Here is an 18636-nt window from a genome sequence, read left to right on the forward strand (position 1 = left end):
AACTGGCGAGCCCAGGCAGGCGCTATTAGTATCATCCTGCACTTGTCCAGCTTGAGCTTCTTGAGGACTCGAGGAATCAGGGGAAATGGCGGAAAGGCGTAAACGAATGCGCCGGACCAAGACATCAAAAGGGCATTCCCCAGTGACCCTCGATGATGTTCCCTGCTCGCATAACACCGGCATTTCTTGTTCCTCGGTGTTGCAAACAGGTCGATCGCTGGGGTTCCCCAACGGGAGAAGATGTCCTTGACCACTGTGTTGTCCAGTTCCCACTCGTGTGAGACTGCCCTCAAGCGGCTTAGCGTATCCGCCTTCGTGTTGCATACTCCTGGAAGGTGTTCCACCATGAGCGTGATGTTCTGTGAGATCACCCACTCCCACAGCAGCTGGGCTTCCTGAGAAAGCAGTTGCGATCTTGTGCCGCCCTGCTTGTTGACGTAATGCATTGCGGGTGTGTTGTCCGTACGCACCAGGATGGCCGAATTTGAAATCCTTGGAAGGAACGCCAACATTGCCAACCGAATGGACCTTAGCTCCAGAACGTTGATATGCAAGCGACGTACTGGTGTCCAGTGGCCACTGACCTGGAGATCTTGCATGACCGCTCCCCAACCCTGAAGGGAGGCGTCTGTGGTAATGACGCGAGGAGCCGGTGCCGCTCTGAAACTGAGACCCACTGCGAGGTGAGATTTCTTCATCCACCATGAAACCGTCCGTTTCATCTGCTGGGTGACCGTTACTTTGTCGTCGAACGACCCTTCCACTTGTCTCCACTGAAGGTCCAGTTCCTCCTGCAAGGGGCGCATTCGCAGCCTGCAGTGCGGAATCAATTGAATACAGGATGAAATCGACCCTAGAAGAGATTTGTACATCCTGACTGTCATCCAAGTTTTCCTCTGCAGCCGAGCGGCTGAAGACATGAGTTTCATCTGTCTCTCTTCCGATGGGAAGGCTTTGCACACCTGAGTATCGAGTATCGCTCCCAAGAACTTCACCGTACCTGGCGGTTGAAGAACCGATTTCTCTCTGTTGAGTTGCAAACCCAGATGAATGAAGAGGCTCAAGCATGTGTCCACTGCTTCTGTTGCCTCTTGAAAGCTTGGTGCCTTCAGCAGCCAGTCGTCTAAGTACGGGAATACTTCCAGCGACTGTCTTCTCAGAAAAGCTGCTACCGGGGCCAGCACCTTTGTGAATATCCGAGGAGCGGATTTGAATCCAAATGGGAGCACCATGAACTGGAAGTGACTCTTGCCCACTGTGAAGCGAAGAAAACATCTGTGAGCCGGATGGATCGGGATATGAAAATAGGCATCTTCCAGGTCTAGTGTAGCCATGAAGTCGCCTGGATTCAAGAGGCGCAATATGTCCTGGAGTGAAATCATCCGAAACTACAGCTTTACGAGATAGGTATTGAGCTCCCTTAAGTCCAGGATCGGACGCCACTTTAGTTTCGTCTTGCGGATCAGAAAAAATCTTGAATAGAAACCTTCTCCTCTTTGTGATAGGGGAACACGTTGGATCGCCCCCTTCTGAAGCATTTGTTGAACTTCCAATTGCAGAAGGTTTAGATGTTTTGAAGTAGTGGCATGGGGAGCTCTTGTAGGTGGAAACTCCTGGAATTCTAGCGTATGCCCATGTCGGATGATGTTCAATACCCACTGATCCGATGTTATTTCTTCGCAGCTGCTCAGATGTTGAGATATCCTGCCGGCCACTGGAGATCCCAGAGGCGGAGGAACAGTTGGCAGAGTCAGGAGGCCGCTATTGACGCTTACCAGCGTCTTTGCCCTGACGCCCTTGACGTCCACGAGCGTTCTGACGAGAGAACGATTGAGACTGTGACGGTCGCTGATAATATTGATTGCCGTACTGCGGTCTGTACGACTGCGACTGCTGCGAGTATCGCTGTTGCTGATAACCACCTCTTGGCGAAGTGAAGCCTCTTCCTCTCGCTCCACGGAATGGTGTCTTTCTATATTGTAGGTTCCCCAGAGCCCTTGCTGTCTCTGTGTCCTCCTTTATTCCCTGTAGGGTGTCATCGACATGTTTCCCAAATAACATGTCCCCATCAAAGGGCAAGTCCAGAATCTTATTTTGGACCTCTGGTCGAAAGTAAGTCGCTCGTAGCCACCCCTGCCGTCGAAGAACAGCCGCGCTGCCCAGAGCACGGAAAGAAATGGTGGCGATGTCCATCGCGCAATCAATCATTTCCGAAGAAGACCGTTGTCCTTCTCCCAGAAGTTTCTGTGCTTCGGCTCTCGGGTCATCCGCCATCAGTTCCACATAGTGTGCCACATCACTCCACATCTGGCGGTCGTATCTTGCTAGAATCGCCAAGGCATTGGCCGCCCTGACCAGCAAGCTAGCCATAGACGAAAATCGCTTTCCAGCGTTGTCTAACCTTCTACCCTCCTTGTCCGGTGGAGTTGTGAGGGTGGCCGAAGGATTCCGTGATTTCTTCTGCGCCGCCTGCGATATGACCGAGTCTGGTCTAGGTTGTCCAATCAAGCAGGCGGGACTGTCATCCGGAGCTTTATACTTTTTCTCCAAGCGTGGAAGTGTTGGAATGACTGTCGCTGGAGACTGCATCACCTTCTTTCCTTCATCCCAAATGTGCTCTACAATGGGAATCGAACGCACTGTCTTACGGTATGCCTCTTTAAAATCATACAAAAAACAATCCGTAGATGTTGCCGGCATGGTTAGCTTAAAGCGTGCCGTGGCTCTTTCCATCAAGCTGAAGAAACCTCCCACATCCGCCGGAGGTGAATCTACCGGGTCCGGCACCGGAGAAGCCGGATCCTGTGCTATATACTGGTTCCATTCGTTATCAGGATTCTGATCCTGGTTGTGTTCATCCTCATCCGAGGTATCATCTTGGACTTGTGTCTGCCGAGGATATTCCCTCTCTTTTTCCCCCTGTGAAGGAGCTACAGACTGAACTGCCATCACCTGTGGCTGAACCTGCGCCTGACCTTCCACTGGTCGCGACCCTTGCCTGCTTCTATACTCCTCCAGCATTGCTCTCAAGTCTGTCAAAAGACTCATAGGCATTGTAACCGTGCCCTGTTGTGCCTGAGTTTCCTGGTATGCGACCTGTTTTTGTTGTCGCGGCTCCTGCCCATAATAGTACTCATCATCTTGGTCAGAATCGTGGTATTTCAGATGCAACTGAGATGGACTATATGCATCCCCATACATCTCATTCTCCGAGTACTCATCCTCGTCCAACAATAGGGCTGGGGGTAATGATGACACCTTTCTAGGTGAAGTCATATCCGGAGTTATTCTCCTCTTCCTGGCGCCCTCTCTATCACCTGCCGTCGACGGCATCTCCATAGTCTGAACCGTCGTCGACGGGACTGTCGACGAGATAAACTTCACCGTCGACGGGATCGCCATCGTCGACGGGCTCGTCATCGTCGACGGGTTCGTCATCGTCGACGGAACTGCCATCGTCGACGGGCTCGCCCTCGTCGACGAGATCGCCGTCGTCGACGAGATAGTCATCGTCGACGGAATTGTCTGCGTCGACGAGGTGGTAACCGTCGACGTAGTCGTCGTCGTCGACGCTGTCGTCGACCCAGTCTTCGTCGACGGCATCGTCGTCGAGGTCCTCGTCGACGCCGTCGTCGTCGTCATCCTCGTCGTCGATGGATGGCTCGTCGACGTATGAGGAGACAAAGTCACCACAGAGGCTTTAGAGCCTTTTTTTACCACTGTTTGAAGCCTCTACAGTTGGTTTTTTGAAGGACTTAGAAACTTTCTCCTGATGTGAAGGCCCAGCCGAGCCCTCATCCAGTTTTGCCTTCTGCACCTGAGGTGCTTGCCTTTCCCTCTCCTTTACACTCTCGTGAGGAGATTCGCTAGGCCCGGGCTTGCCAGACCTATCAGAGGTCCCACGCATAGCCTTTGAGGGGGGTTCAGATGAAACTTCCACAGATGGTACACCCCTCTTCAAAGATGTCTTGGAAGATGATGATCTTGCATCTTCATCGTCACTAGAAACCACTTCCTCCTTCTTTTCCAACTTTCTAAGCCAAAGAAGTAACCTTCCTTCACGATCACGAAGGGTCTTAACAGACATCATTCTGCATATCTTACAACCCTCTGGCTTGTGGTCAGGGTATAAACAGTATATACAATTATTGTGTTTATCCTCAGTAGAAAGTCGTTTTTTGCCACAAGTGGCACAAGGCCTGAAAAGGCTCTTCTTTTCCTTATCAGCCATAGTAAAAATTCAAAGAAATCCTGTCAAAAACAGCTTAAATAGTACCTCAAAGTAGAAGTTAGAGCAGAGCTCTAAGGAGACTCCCTGTCATCAACGATGCGGTAGAAAATCTGAGGCTCTGAGGTTTCTCAGGAAGGTTCCACAGGGTGAGGCTAATCTGATTGGTTGCTAATGTGAGTTTGGGTCTTTTTACATAAGGACACCTATAGGCTACAAAATATAATGAGGCCTAGGCCTAATTTTTTTATTTTTTACACCTATGAGGGTGTATTTACCTAAGTATATATTTATTTATATATATATATATATATATATATATATATATATATATATATATATATATATATATATATATATATATATATATATATATATATATATATATATATATATATATATATATATATATATATATTCAGTCAGTTGCAGGTGCTCCAAGTGAGGGAGACCACAAGGAAAGTTTTTTTCAGGGGTTTAATGGCAGCTTGCAAACACACGGTTATTCAGAAGCACCTCTCCGGTAATATGAACGCCGGACGCGTTTCGGGACCTTTCCCTTCATCTGCGGCGTGTAGTGAAGACAGCTGCTTGCTAGTAATGTCTCTGCGCACCTTCTTATGACGCCTGCCTCTCTGGCATGGCGGGACGCACAGCATCCTGGTTATGGTAGTGCGCCAGTACTTCACCTCAGTGGGTGTGCAAACAGTCCAAGTACTTATAAAATAATGTTCCCCAGTGGGTGGTAGACGATGCCAACTGACACCTTGTGCCCCGCCTGTAGTTGCCAACCTGGTAAGCTGGCGCGTCGTCCTGCAACTAGCACCAGCTTGATTCCTTTCCTGAATCTCCAAACAGCCGAACGGCATCAGGACAGGGGACTGGGGAACATTATTTTATAAGTACTTGGACTGTTTGCACACCCACTGAGGTGAAGTACTGGCACACTACCATAACCAGGATGCTGTGCGTCCCGCCATGCCAGAGAGGCAGGCGTCATAAGAAGGTGCGCAGAGACATTACTAGCAAGCAGCTGTCTTCACTACACGCCGCAGATGAAGGGAAAGGTCCCGAAACGCGTCCGGCGTTCATATTACCGGAGAGGTGCTTCTGAATAACCGTGTGTTTGCAAGCTGCCATTAAACCCCTGAAAAAAACTTTCCTTGTGGTCTCCCTCACCTGGAGCACCTGCAACTGACTGAATATATATATATATATATATATATATATATATATATATATATATATATATATATATATATATATATTTATTATTACCGAGGCTCCCAGTCCGACGACGGGGAATGATACAAGCAATGGGAATCTATGAAAGTTCCAATACTGGAGTAATTGAGAAACATCATGGGGCAGGGGGGAGTGGGAGTTAAGTATTAATCAACCCTTTTAAGTTCTAAGCTATATCTGCATATATTGGAAGGGTGGTAAACCCATTACCAGAGAGATATGAAAGGGAAAAATACAGCTGGCATTTTAATATCGTAGAACAGTATGCACAGTGTACAAATAACATTGATGTTAAACATACCATATTAGGTTCAAGAGCATAAACATGGACTATGTTTAAATCTACTAACTGTGAATATCCCCTCAAGAACAAGTGGACCAATGAGGGATGTATGGAAACAAAATACTTTAATTACCTGTCAGAAACTGTACATGACCAGAAGCAAATTCATTCCAAACCCAATCAATAGAATTTCGCTACCATCCTCAATTGTAGAGCCAAAGTAGTCAACATGCATCAACTGTAGACTGCATAAGCATTAATTTGTCTAATGGTATTCAAATTACCTAATGTTGTATTCATAATCAACTCAACATGTATTCGTTAACTTTTGTATTCATTAACAAATCAAAATGTGATACAAAGACCATAAGGAGTACCTAAAAAACGTGCCTGCTCCAGTACAACATAAAACTAAGCTAGACTCATATTGCTCAGTATACTTCATAAAGATGATGGAAATTCAAAACACACTACACACATCTGGCATAAAAGCAACCCCAAACAATAGTGGCATCCGAAATTCTTAGATCTCATCAGCCGACCAGCAGTCATGACGGGTACCGAAAAAGATACAAAACTCCACTAAGTGAAAGAAGCGTGCTATGGTTATGACTGGTTGATACATATGTTAATTTATTTGTAACATGTAAAATGTTCAAGTAATACCAAACGTTCACCCAAGGTAATTTAGCAAGATACATTATTAGTCCGTATCCCAAGTATTAAAATTTAGAAAGGAGAACTATACACAGGCAAATCTGCATCTATGCACTGGTCAGCTGCCAAATCGAACAGTTTGTAAAAGAAGTGGAAGGGAGAAAAATACTAACAGGCATCTTCATGAACAGCATTAATATAGATACATCTGCACTTAGTTTATGTTCTTGAATGTATAAATTACATGGCAATTGGAACAATCTATGATTCTACAAATCAACAAAAGTTTGATTTTGACACCATAATATACTGAATTGTAAATCTTTAAATGTTTCTAAAGCAAATGTAAAATTGGAACAATCTATTCCTTATGATAGCATATCCACTTGTTTATTCAATGTATATTCATACACTACAATCTTAAAATTATAAATGTGAACTAATCTGCGAAAAATGATTACAACCATCAGATAAGACTCAGATGTAATTCCCTATAATGGTATTTAAGTTAATTATCCACATTTTATCCAGCCCTCACGACATGCAACTTGAGGATCCAGAGTACCTCTGGCCTACAATGTTCAGTCACCCTCTTTGCTATTGTGTCTGATTGTCCCAAGGGCAAGGAATGTGAACTGGATATTAGTTTCAGAGTTAGGTACCTGCTCACAGTGTGCTGTCAAGGAATAGCTTTGATTAAGGTTCTTTATAGCTCCTACACACTGTAGAATTCGTTCTCTTAACTGTTTTATGTGCTACCCACATAACTAATAACATACACAAGACAATGTTATGTTTGTAATCTTAGATTTTGGACTTACTGAATATGAAGTCTATGTTAGCATCCTTCATAAAAAACTGCAAGAGCTGCAATAGCCACATTTTTGGAAGCCTACAACATGTTTAGCTGATAAGGTTTTCAGTTGGTCTTTAATGCCTCTTAGGAATGGTGTTTTCACTCAGTAAATACCATGGGGTTGATTCCGATATGGGAAAAACCGCTCCGAATAGCTGTTCGGAGCGTTTTTCCCGTACGAATCGTACCCAGCAACGTCCCCCGTACGTCCGACGAAGTACGATTCGTACCAGGAGCCGTACTCCGTACGAGTCGTACAAGACACCGTACGACTCTAATCTAGCCATGGTAGGGCAAAGGGAGGTCTCCTTATCCTTATCTCAGTAGATGTAAAGTTGACTATCATTAAACACTTGTTAGTCGAACCACACTCACAAATCTTGTGGGTACGTTTACCGGATAGCACTAATGTGCTTTTAATTAATTTTTATAACAATATTTTTACTAATTCTCGGCACAAAGTGATAGATGAGTTATCCTGTGCCCTAATGAAGCTGGTAAGCGAAGCAACATGCACTTTTATTTTTGTTTGGGTGGGGGATTTTAATTTACAAGTATGTAGTTTATCCTCCTCTAGGGTCTGTGGGATCCTAACTAACAATGGGGAGAATCTGGCCCACTTTCCACATAATGCTTATGGAGAGGCAATCAATAGCACTATGGTCTCGTATTATCTAGAGCTATTGAGTACTGTACAGGAGGGAAGTGAGTGCTCAATTCCTACCTTTACCGGAAGGAATGTGAGCTCCATCAACGATCATATTATGGTCTCATCCAACTTGGTACCCCATTGCATAATTAAAGTAAAGGATACATCCTCCCTGAGCGACCATAACTGTGTTAGCTTGCAAATAACTACATGGATGATTAGAATTGAACCACCCACTAGAGTATTGGTAAATATAGAGCCACATAGGCCTAATGGGGTTAGGCTGAGATGGAAAGGTGAAAATTCGGCCACAGTGGAACCTTTAATCATAAATAAATGCATGATGGACATTGACATTATCTTATCTCTAGGATGCCCGTCTGCTCAGGTTAGGACTCATTTTCTTAATATCAATACTGTCATTAACATCTTTACGGGGAAAAAAGTAGGCTGAGGAGGGAAAGGGATTGGATGGTTTGACCATGCCTGTACGTCCCTGCTCTCACACCTCAAACAAGCTTTGGCCAATACCCCAAAGGACAAGGATAGAGTCAAACTCTTAAGATTTGATTATAAACAGGCGCTATCCAAAAGAAAGAGGGAATTACAGCAGGAAGCCTGGGAGTATCTTACCCAGGCAGCAGAAACTGCCGATAGTCGCCTGTTTTGGTCCACCGTAAACTCCCCTTTCCTCCAAGATGACAAAATCCCGCATCTTTCATCTAATGTAGGCAGCGAGGACTGGGTGAACCATTTTTCCGCGATTTTTCAAGATAATACCATGACGCCCAACGAAAATAGGACTTGGCCTGTAGTGCCTTTAGATATTACGTTGGGAGAGGTGGAAAATGGTATTAAAAATAGTAAGGGGGGGTAAGGCCCAGGGGCCAGATGGAGTCCCGATAGATGTTTACAGGGCTCAACCGCAGCTTTGGGGACCAATACTTACATTGGTACTTAACGCTGCCGTAACCACCATGATCCCACCAACATGGGGCGACTCCATTATAGTCCCAATCTATAAAAAGGGGGATAAAGCTCTGGCAAGTAACTACCGGCCCATCAGCCTGCTCGACTCGTCTGTAAAAATTATGAGCAGAGTCCTGCTTTTCAGATTAGAGGAGTGGGCTGATGAGAATGGAATACTTGCAAACTAACAATATGGATTCAGGAAGGGTAGAGGGACCCTAGATCAGTGCCTGAATTTGGAGTTGTTGATAGGCAAGTACACCAGAGCCAAACCCGGTAACATCTATCTTTGCTTTGCTGACCCTAGCAGTGCTTTTGATTTAGTTAATCATTCACTTCTTTGGACAGTTTTGCTTGACATGGGTGCCCCGAAAGAAATTATCTTTTTTCTCGCCAGACTATACAGTAAGCTGAAAACATGCGTTCGGTATGGTGTCAGTGGGGAATGTACTAGTAATTTTAATGTTAAACGGGGAATTAGGCAGGGTTGTGTCCTTGCGCCCCTTTTATTTACCCTTTTTGTTAATGGGGTTGAAGCCGCCTTGAAAACCATCAAGGCTGATGCGCCACAGGTTGCAGGGGATAGTGTCCCGGTTCTGCTATATGCAGACGACGCAGTGCTCCTGTCCCGGACACCCATTGGTCTGCAGCGTCTGATGGACAAGTACACTATATTTATTGGGAGCAGGAGACTGTTGATCAACAAGAATAAAACTCATACTATGACTTGTGGGACTAAAGTGGGCAAAAATCACCCCTTTTTTATAGAAGGGGTTAAAGTGCAGAATGTGAATAGTTTTTGCTACCTGGGGGTTACTTTTACTAGTGATGGTAGGTGGGGGCACGAATTAACGAATGTTCGAACCAAAATGAGCAAAAGCTCTTATGGCATTTTTAAATTTGCGTCTAAGCTGGGGGATAGGCGAATCAAGGATATGCTGGAAATCTACAAGGCACGCAGTGTATCCATTGCCCTTTACTGGGCGGGGCTTTGGGGCTACTGCAAAACTGATTGTCTACAGATAGAAGAAAACAACTTTCTAAAGAAATTACTGTGCCTCCCTAAATCTGCTCCAACAGAGTTGATCCATAGAGAGGCAGGGGTTTTTCACCTGACCGAGCTCGTCTCACTTAGGCCTCTATTGCTTTACCAAGCAATTTGGCTTAAGGAAGAGACCGAGTTCAACCAACTTATAATTAGGGACTGCCTTGGATTAGACAACTGTATGCAGATACCGTGGCTTAAATATGTTGTAGATTGTTATAAAAGTATCTTTGATGTCAATTTGCTGTTAGAAAACTGTCCTCTAGAGGTCTTGCGAAACAGGATCTTAAAAAAACATTTATGTCACATAAAGCTCTTAAACGTTCAGTAATAACCAACTCCTTCGCTACTGTTAAAATTTACAATAAATATATTGCTGTCGAGGGATTCCAGCGTTATCTGAACGTAGTAACCAGGCCAACGCATAGGTTTGTATTGACCAGATTAAGAGTTGGCATTGCTCATGTAGTAGTGGCCTTCCCACATCCTAAAAAGCCCCCTGTGGGTCCGTGTCCCTGTGACGGACATTCCAAGCAAAGCACAATGCACTTTATGCTCATTTGCCCCCTATTTCAGAACGTTAGGATCTCCTTTTTAAAACCATTATTTCTTAAGTATGGAGTCTTAAATGTGGAGGATGCTATGTGTTTGTTGTATAATTTGGACCACCCCGATATATGTTTTTATACTGCCAGTTTTATATGTAAATCTATGGCTTTTAGAAAAAGTATGAGTTTTTAATTATGTTTGTACTTTTTTAACTCTGTTGCCTGTTTGCTGTGCTTTTATGGTCATTTTTACCATGAACCGAATAAAGCTTTATGAACTGAACTGACTGGTTGATACATATGTTAATTTATTTGTAACATGTAAAATGTTCAAGTAATACCAAACGTTCACCCAAGGTAATTTAGCAAGATACATTAAAAGTCAGAATCCCAAGTATTAAAACTTAGAAAGGAGAACTATACACAGGCAAATCTGCATCTATGCACTGGTCAGCTGCCAAATCGCACAGTTTGTAAAAGAAGTGGAAGGGAGAAAAATACCAACAGGCATCTTCATGAACAGCATTAATATAGATACATCTGCACTTAGTTTATGTTCTTGAATGTATAAATTACATGGCAATTGGAACAATCTATGATTCTACAAATCAACAAAAGTTTGATTTTGACACCATAATATACTGAATTGTAAATCTTTAAATGTTTCTAAAGCAAATGTAAAATTGGAACATAATCTATTCCTTATGATAGCATATCCACTTGTTTATTCAATGTATATTCATACACTACAATCTTAAAATTATAAATGTGAACTAATCTGCGAATAATGATTACAACCATCAGATAAGACTCAGATTTAATTCCCTATAATGGTATTTAAGTTAATTATCCACATTTTATCCAGCCCTCACGACATGCAACTTGAGGATCCAGAGTACCTCTGGCCTACAATGTTCAGTCACCCTCTTTGCTATTGTGTCTGATTGTCCCAAGGGCAATGAATGTGAACTGGATATTAGTTTCAGAGTTAGGTACCTGCTCACAGTGTGCTGTCAAGGAATAGCTTTGATTAAGGTTCTTTATAGCTCCTACACACTGTAGAATTCGTTCTCTTAACTGTTTTATGTGCTACCCACATAACTAATAACATACACAAGACAATGTTATGTTTGTAATCTTAGATTTTGGACTTACTGAATATGAAGTCTATGTTAGCATCCTTCATAAAAAACTGGAATAGCTGCAATAGCCACATTTTTGGAAGCCTACAACATGTTTAGCTGATAAGGTTTTCAGTTGGTCTTTAATGCCTCTTAGGAATGGTGTTTTCACTCAGTAAATACCATGGGGTTGATTCAGATTCGGGAAAAACCGCTCCGAATAGCTGTTCGGAGCGTTTTTCCCGTACGAAACGTACCCAGCATCGTCCCCCGTACGTCCGACGAAGTACGATTCGTACCAGGAGCCGTACTCCGTACGAGTCGTACAAGACACCGTACGACTCTAATCTCCGTACGATTCTCCCTCGGAACCCGCTGTACGCGACATCTCTACGGTTCGCGGCTGGTTTTTACGACCCAGCAAGTATGATACATGTACGCACCGTACGACCCTTTTTCTACGGGAGCTGAAAACAGCCGTAAAAGCAGAGTTCGTGCCGAAACAGGTACGGAACGGCCCCCCCGGGTAAGGTGCATACCCCCCATGATCGCAGGGGTACGCACCGTACCCCTGCGATCATGGGGTGTACCAGATGTACCCCCATTGTACGATCGGTGTACGAGCCGTACCCCCATTGTACGATCGGTGTACGAGCCGTACCCCATGTACGATGGGGGTACGGCTCGTACACCGATCGTACATGGGGTACAGCTCGTACACCGATCGTACAATGGGGGTACGGCTCGTACACCCCATGATCGCAGTGGTACGGTGCGTACCCCTGCGATCATGGGGTGTACGGACCGTACGGTGTGTATGTGTTTGTGTGCTTTTCCGTACGACTCGCCCTTACCTGACGTGGACCGTACGAATCGCGTCCTCATACCCCGGTCCGGATCGTACTCGTCGGGTCGTACGGCATGTGTACGAGTCGTACGGTATGTGTACGAGTCGTACGGTATGTGTACGAGTCGTACGGTTCACGGTTTCAGCCTTGCAATACGTACGGATCGCGACGATTCGGACGGATTCACTGAATACGGATCGTACTTCGCGACTCGGACGGACGGGTACGATTCGTACGGAGAGGGCTCCGGATACAAATCGTACGGACTTTTTTTTTCCCGAATTGGAATCGACCCCCGTGTGTTTATTCTTCAAGATCCCCACCCTCAAAATTGAGTGAAGTTAAATCCAATGTTAAAAGTGACACAATTCGGTCTTTCAGATTTCATGAACATGATATTCCCATTATCTCTTTGAATTCTGCACCTAGAATTTCTCAAAACCATTTTCACTGCAACCGGTCTTCTGAGTGTGGTTTACACTTCCTATCAGGAGGTCCAGAAGTCATCATCTTTACCAGATTTTCTCCTAAGCTTTTGGTCAAAAAGGTATTACATTTTTTGGTGTGTAGGGAGGGATGGGGAGGTACACCACAGAAGACTTCTAATACTGAATTAGTGTTCTAGGTCTAAATGACAAACTTTCAAACAATTCCAAGCCTAAAAATATAACAGTATGAGTTCTGTGTTGCATGGCCTATTTCAGATTGACGTCATTGTTAAACAAATCAAAATATTGTTCCTGTCACCAAAATGGTGTCCGTAAATCTCCAAAACAGGATCTTAAGATGGACCAGGTGTGCCCCCCTTAAATCTGACAATAAATAAGTCGGCAAAATAGTGAGGAAACCTGGAACATATTGAATTTATCAGATTAGGCGAACTGATTTCTTGACTATATGGGAAATTGTTGTTATATATTAGTATCATACTTGAGTTTTTACAATTGCTTCTGCTGGCAAACAAGTAAAAACATTACAATGTTGTGTTCACAGAATTTTGGGCTGCACACTCAAAGAAAAAGGCTTAAAACGGGCACAAAAAATGGGCATGATTTTATCGATTGGCTAGTCACTAAAATGAAGCCAATTGCTACATACTAGGTCTCTTCAGTGTGTATTAGACAAAAGAAAGAAGTATTTACTATGCTGCTGCGCAAGCAGAACGCCACACTAATGGGATGAATAATAATGAATAATAAATAGATGTTCAATGCTCCAGCACTTTTAACATTCAATTCTATACAATTGTTTTTTAGGAGATCCCAGGGGTTCTGCAATTTGGCAACAAGCAAAGAAAGAAGCTGAAGACTTGGACAATGGTGACTTCACTTTTCATCTGCTACCTCAACTGACATTAATGAGCTAGTTTGCATAAAGTGCAACCAAAAACATTTCTTCATAGTAAAGTGTTAGGATTTAATGTTAACTGTTAATGCTGATTTAGGGACTCGAACATCAATACAATGTCTAAAGCACTCCATATACAAGAAGTTTCGAATGCTTCTTTTCCGCAACCCAGTAGAGTAAACAAAACTGAAATTAACGTGGACTCATCATTTGCCCATATTTGACCATGAACCTGCTTCACACTCAGATTATCTACTGTTTACAGCAAATTCAGAATCCACGATGGTTGTGGGGGCCAAGAAATATAAACACACTTAACCGCCATCTTCGAGCATTTTATTGACTTTCCATTCATAAAAGAATAGCCTTCCAAAGAAGACGCAGGTGAAAACAGAAATTATAACCTCAAATTGTTTCCCTATATTTATCACCATTGCCGCTCATTGTGCAATTTGCCTTCCCGGAAACCTCTTAACCTGTCCCACAAGTTCATTTGTAGGGTTCAATCCTCTCTCTTGCCACCCTCAAAAAATATTGTTGACTTATAATTTTGTACAAGCTTCAGTTTCCCGATTTTGGTTTAGGTGTTCATATAACTTTAAAAACAAGTATTTGCAATCGAATATGTCTTGCACTAACGAGAGTTTAAGCTATTGGCAATGCAACCGCTTAAACTCTCGCAAATACGAGACCTATTGCATTGAAAATATTTGGGTTTTTTTTACTATCGCTCATACGGCGCTTTCACATTCATGAAGGCTGCAACCCTTTCTTTAGACAAGCCACGTCTAAAGAAAAAGGCGTGTCTGAGATTAAAGTGAAACTGTGACATGGGTGCTTTGACAAAAAAAAGCATTTGTTTGTCAAGGTGACAGATATTTTTTGGGGTAAAAACGCCCATGTCACGCTTTCACTTTAATGTCAGCCGCGTACCTTTCTTTAGGCGCGGTTTGTGTAAAGAAAGGAGCGTGGCCTCTATGAATGTGAAAGCACCGTATGGGCGCTAGTAAACAAAATATATAAGTAAGCGCTGCTGCTAAATGCGCACTGCGCTGCTAAAATAAATAAAGTGAAAAACGTGGCTGCTATAGTTAAAGTGGATTGCCATTAGTACAATTTAAAATAAAAGCAGGCGGCGTGCTGCGAGGTAGGGGGTAGAATAGGGGAAGAGCATTAAATAAAATTGTGCTCACCGATTTATAAAGCAGACCATGTAACACCACCAGTAAAAGGTCCAGTCGTTAAGGGAGGTGACAAACGCAGACAAGGCAGTACGAAGGAGGGACTAACAAGCGTAATAATGACCCGGAAGCCAGCGTTTACGTAGAACAATGACACAAGGCAATTAAAAATATGGGCAGAGAGTGGGCATGGCTTCAAAGCCATACTACATGCCTCACAGCAGCCCACGCGATGCCCAGGCTCGCCCTAACAAGTGTACTACAAAAATTACAAAGTGCCTAGGACTCCGCTACATATAGGGATAACTTGGAAAATTGCATCAGTACCACACTAACCATTCCCTATACCTCAGCAAATAAATGTCTATTACAATGTTCTTACTATGTTGTAGTAGATCTGAAATGCCCTTTTCTGTGCTTCCATATACTCTGTCACTCCTGCCAGAGCTGTAACATAAAGCTAACTTTTTTTAATTAAAACGTTGATAAGATGTATATTCTCCATTTAACAGAACAAACACCTGCAGGTTGTCAGTAAAGTGTCTAAAGACATAAGGGTGATGGCATGCTCCATGTCCTCTATCACAAAAGGTCAACTTTACCTTCATCCATTCAAAAATAGTTATAAAAGTTACACTAACTCACGAAAAAAATAACAAGCATTTACAATGCAATAGGTCTCGCAGCATTAAAGTTTGAGTTACTGGCATTCTAAATGACAATGCTTTGCATTATTTATTTATTTTAATTTGCAATTGGTATATAAGCATTGTTTGAGAATGGTTAGTTGTTGCTTATGCTAAGCAAAGTTGGCAGTAATATAGAGTGCTAGTCTTGCTTGTTATAAGCATGCTGATTTAAAGCGCTCCGATACCTGCGGGTAAAGTTTGCGCTATATAAAAATGAAAACTAATAAATAAATTTAAAAAAGCCTACCTGTACCACGTCCGTTCTTATTCTGCGATGCCACATATCTTTGGGTCCCTGTACTTATTAACTGCACCCGGCTGTGGGAAACCTCCATGGCAGGAACAACGTGTCGCGGGGCAGACACGGGCAATGTAGCCAGTGTCCTGTGGCTGCACCGCGGGGTAACAGTGTAGGGGCAGGAAGGCAGGCAGTTGGTAGTGCTGTGCCATAGCAGTGTAGTTCTCTGTGTATGCTGGGCATGGGGGTTGCTATTGGCTGACAAGAAGTGGTGAGGAGGTGCCGGTTCGGTGTGCCTGCTTCCTGATCTTGGCCAGGCGACGGGTAAAAAAACTAGCTATAGCCAGGGTCACTGAAATTATGTAGCTGGAGAGTGCCAAATTATGTGGCAGGGTTGGCCAAATTATGTGGAAAGCAAAGGCAAATTATGCAACATAATCCAACACATTTTCTGATAGTATTAGTTTATTATTTTGTTATTTTTACACTTGTTAACCTTCTCTGGGAATAGGTTGCACCTCATTAGTACCAGTAAGATGCTCCAACATAGCAATAAGCAAGAGAAAAGTGACCAGTCAACCTTTGCAAAGGGTCTTCAACTGCTGGCAACATGTGTTGCGCCATTTTGAGTAAACTTTGAACCGTTTCACTTAGAAACAACATTATTTTTTAGGTAAAATCATCAGATTATGTCGCAGATGACCGATTATGTGACAAATGCGGGAGATTAATAATTATGATAAAAACGCCCTGACCGCACAATCGCATAATTCCAGTGACCCTGACTATGACCGCATAATTGCATAATTCCAGTGACCCTGACTATAGCCTATGGTATTGGTTACTTTGTGGTGGGCTAAAGAGCTAAATTCCAATAGTTTGTAAAACACATCCCCTCGCCACATGACAGCGAGTTTACCCTAGAAAGGGCCCGCGGTTTCTGCAGAAAGGTCGCTAGAGCTGCGCCCCTGCCCTGGCGCTCTAGAGCAGGGGGGTGTTGAAATAAGAAGCGGAGGTCCATCAGTCAGACATGGGTGACGTGGAGGGTCCAATGCTGAATGTGCTTGACGTATGGGCAGCAGAGAGCTTGGGATATCCAAGAACGACATTGGAAGAGTAAATAGAAACTGATCAAGTCGTTTCCTCTGCCGCAGTCCAGAACAGCGCTAACAATCTAATGGAATTTGAAACATTTTTCGTTTCATATGTTCTCATTACTAAGCATATGTGAAATTAGCTGTACTGGGGCTTAGAAGACACTGACTGTCAAAATAAGACATAAAATGTACCAGAGAGCCGCCTGCAGGGAGACAGCAGGCGCACGGGACATGGGCGGACTTGTCGGAGGATTCCTCAATCAAACTTTGTGCCGGAGAATGTCAGCTAATGTCCCCACACTGAGCGCAGTACCAAGCAGGAGTCTGCAGGGCGAATCAGCCTGGAAACCAAAAGTGATGGACATGACCAGTCGAACTTTATAGAGCCCACGGACAGCGGGCGGGAACGAGGACACGGACAGAGGGGGGGAGGAGGGCGGGAACAAAGACATGGACAGGGGGCGGGAACGAGGACACGGACAGCGGGCGGAAGGCGGCAAAGCCAGCCTGTTTATCGGCGCCACACGCCCCTCTGCAGACTCCCCCTGCCTACCAAACACAGTCGCGTGAACTGTTCACGAGGCGCGCGTCGTGATCCGATTCTTTCTGCCATGCTGTCTACGGCAGAAGCTAACGCGCGCGACCTAATCTGATTGCAAAATGCTGCGCGTGGCCAGCTCTTGTCTCCACTCGTTGTCGGCTGAGCCGGCAGCTATAGTCCTCGCAGCGAGAACGCGCTTTCGCTAAGGCGAGACCTAAAAAGGACTAACAAACTATTTATCAAAACCCTTTCCCCATGTAGCCTCCAGATGATGCTATGATAAACACCGCGTACGTTAACCTAGCCACAAGGACTGTCAATGCTACCTGCAACTGCCATGCCACGTCTAAAGACAGACTTCAGTCAAGTTCTGTGCTAGGGATTATGATATTAATGATTAGGCAAAGAATGTATTGAATTTGAACGTTGGAAATTTAAAGTTAAAAAAGCAGAATATTTGAATCAAAAACTTAGAAAGATAAACTTCAAAATTAAATGCAGGACGGGTAATTGGCTTGAAAGTCAAAAGTTGAAATTGTTTTCCAATTCTCAAATACTGAATCCTATTTTAGGAGTACAATAACTCCAACCACCTAACACTTTCCTTATAATTAATTCCATTATGATCTGTACTCTAAACTAACTACGACCTACAACTTTGCTTTGTAAGGCGCCGTAGGCGGACACTATTCAGGGACCGCTGAGGGTGCGGAATGTTTGGCAGGCGAATGTGGGGACCCCTGTCTCTCATGTGGACTGGGCTAGGATGTGTGAATTGTTGCACACAGGGTCCAGTAATGCTCGGTTCAGATTGATTCACCTTAACGTTATGCATCGTATACCTATGTGACACCGGTGAGCTTAAACAAAATTGATACGCGGCTCGTCTTGTCCCAGTGTGCGGCAGAGGGTGCCGATTTTATGCATTTTGTGTGGAATTGCGGAAGGTTACAAGACTTCAGGGAGAGGGTGTTGGTATGTTTGAACCGGGCTTCCTCCCTGACTTGTAAACTTTCACCACAAATGTGTCTGTTGGGTTAACTTGTGCTCCCCAAGAAACAACAAATGACAATTCGCGTTATGCAATCGACTAC

General features: G+C 44.0%; 1 protein-coding gene across 2 annotated transcripts in view; it reads right to left on the reverse strand.

The window, feature by feature from the left end:
- TLK2 (tousled like kinase 2) overlaps positions 1-18636 on the reverse strand; it is a 1564653-nt gene that overhangs the window by 1532004 nt on the left and 14013 nt on the right. The window lies entirely within an intron of this gene.

Source organism: Lissotriton helveticus, chromosome 5_1 (genome assembly GCF_964261635.1).
Source record: "Lissotriton helveticus chromosome 5_1, aLisHel1.1, whole genome shotgun sequence".
Lineage (NCBI taxonomy): Eukaryota > Metazoa > Chordata > Amphibia > Caudata > Salamandridae > Lissotriton > Lissotriton helveticus.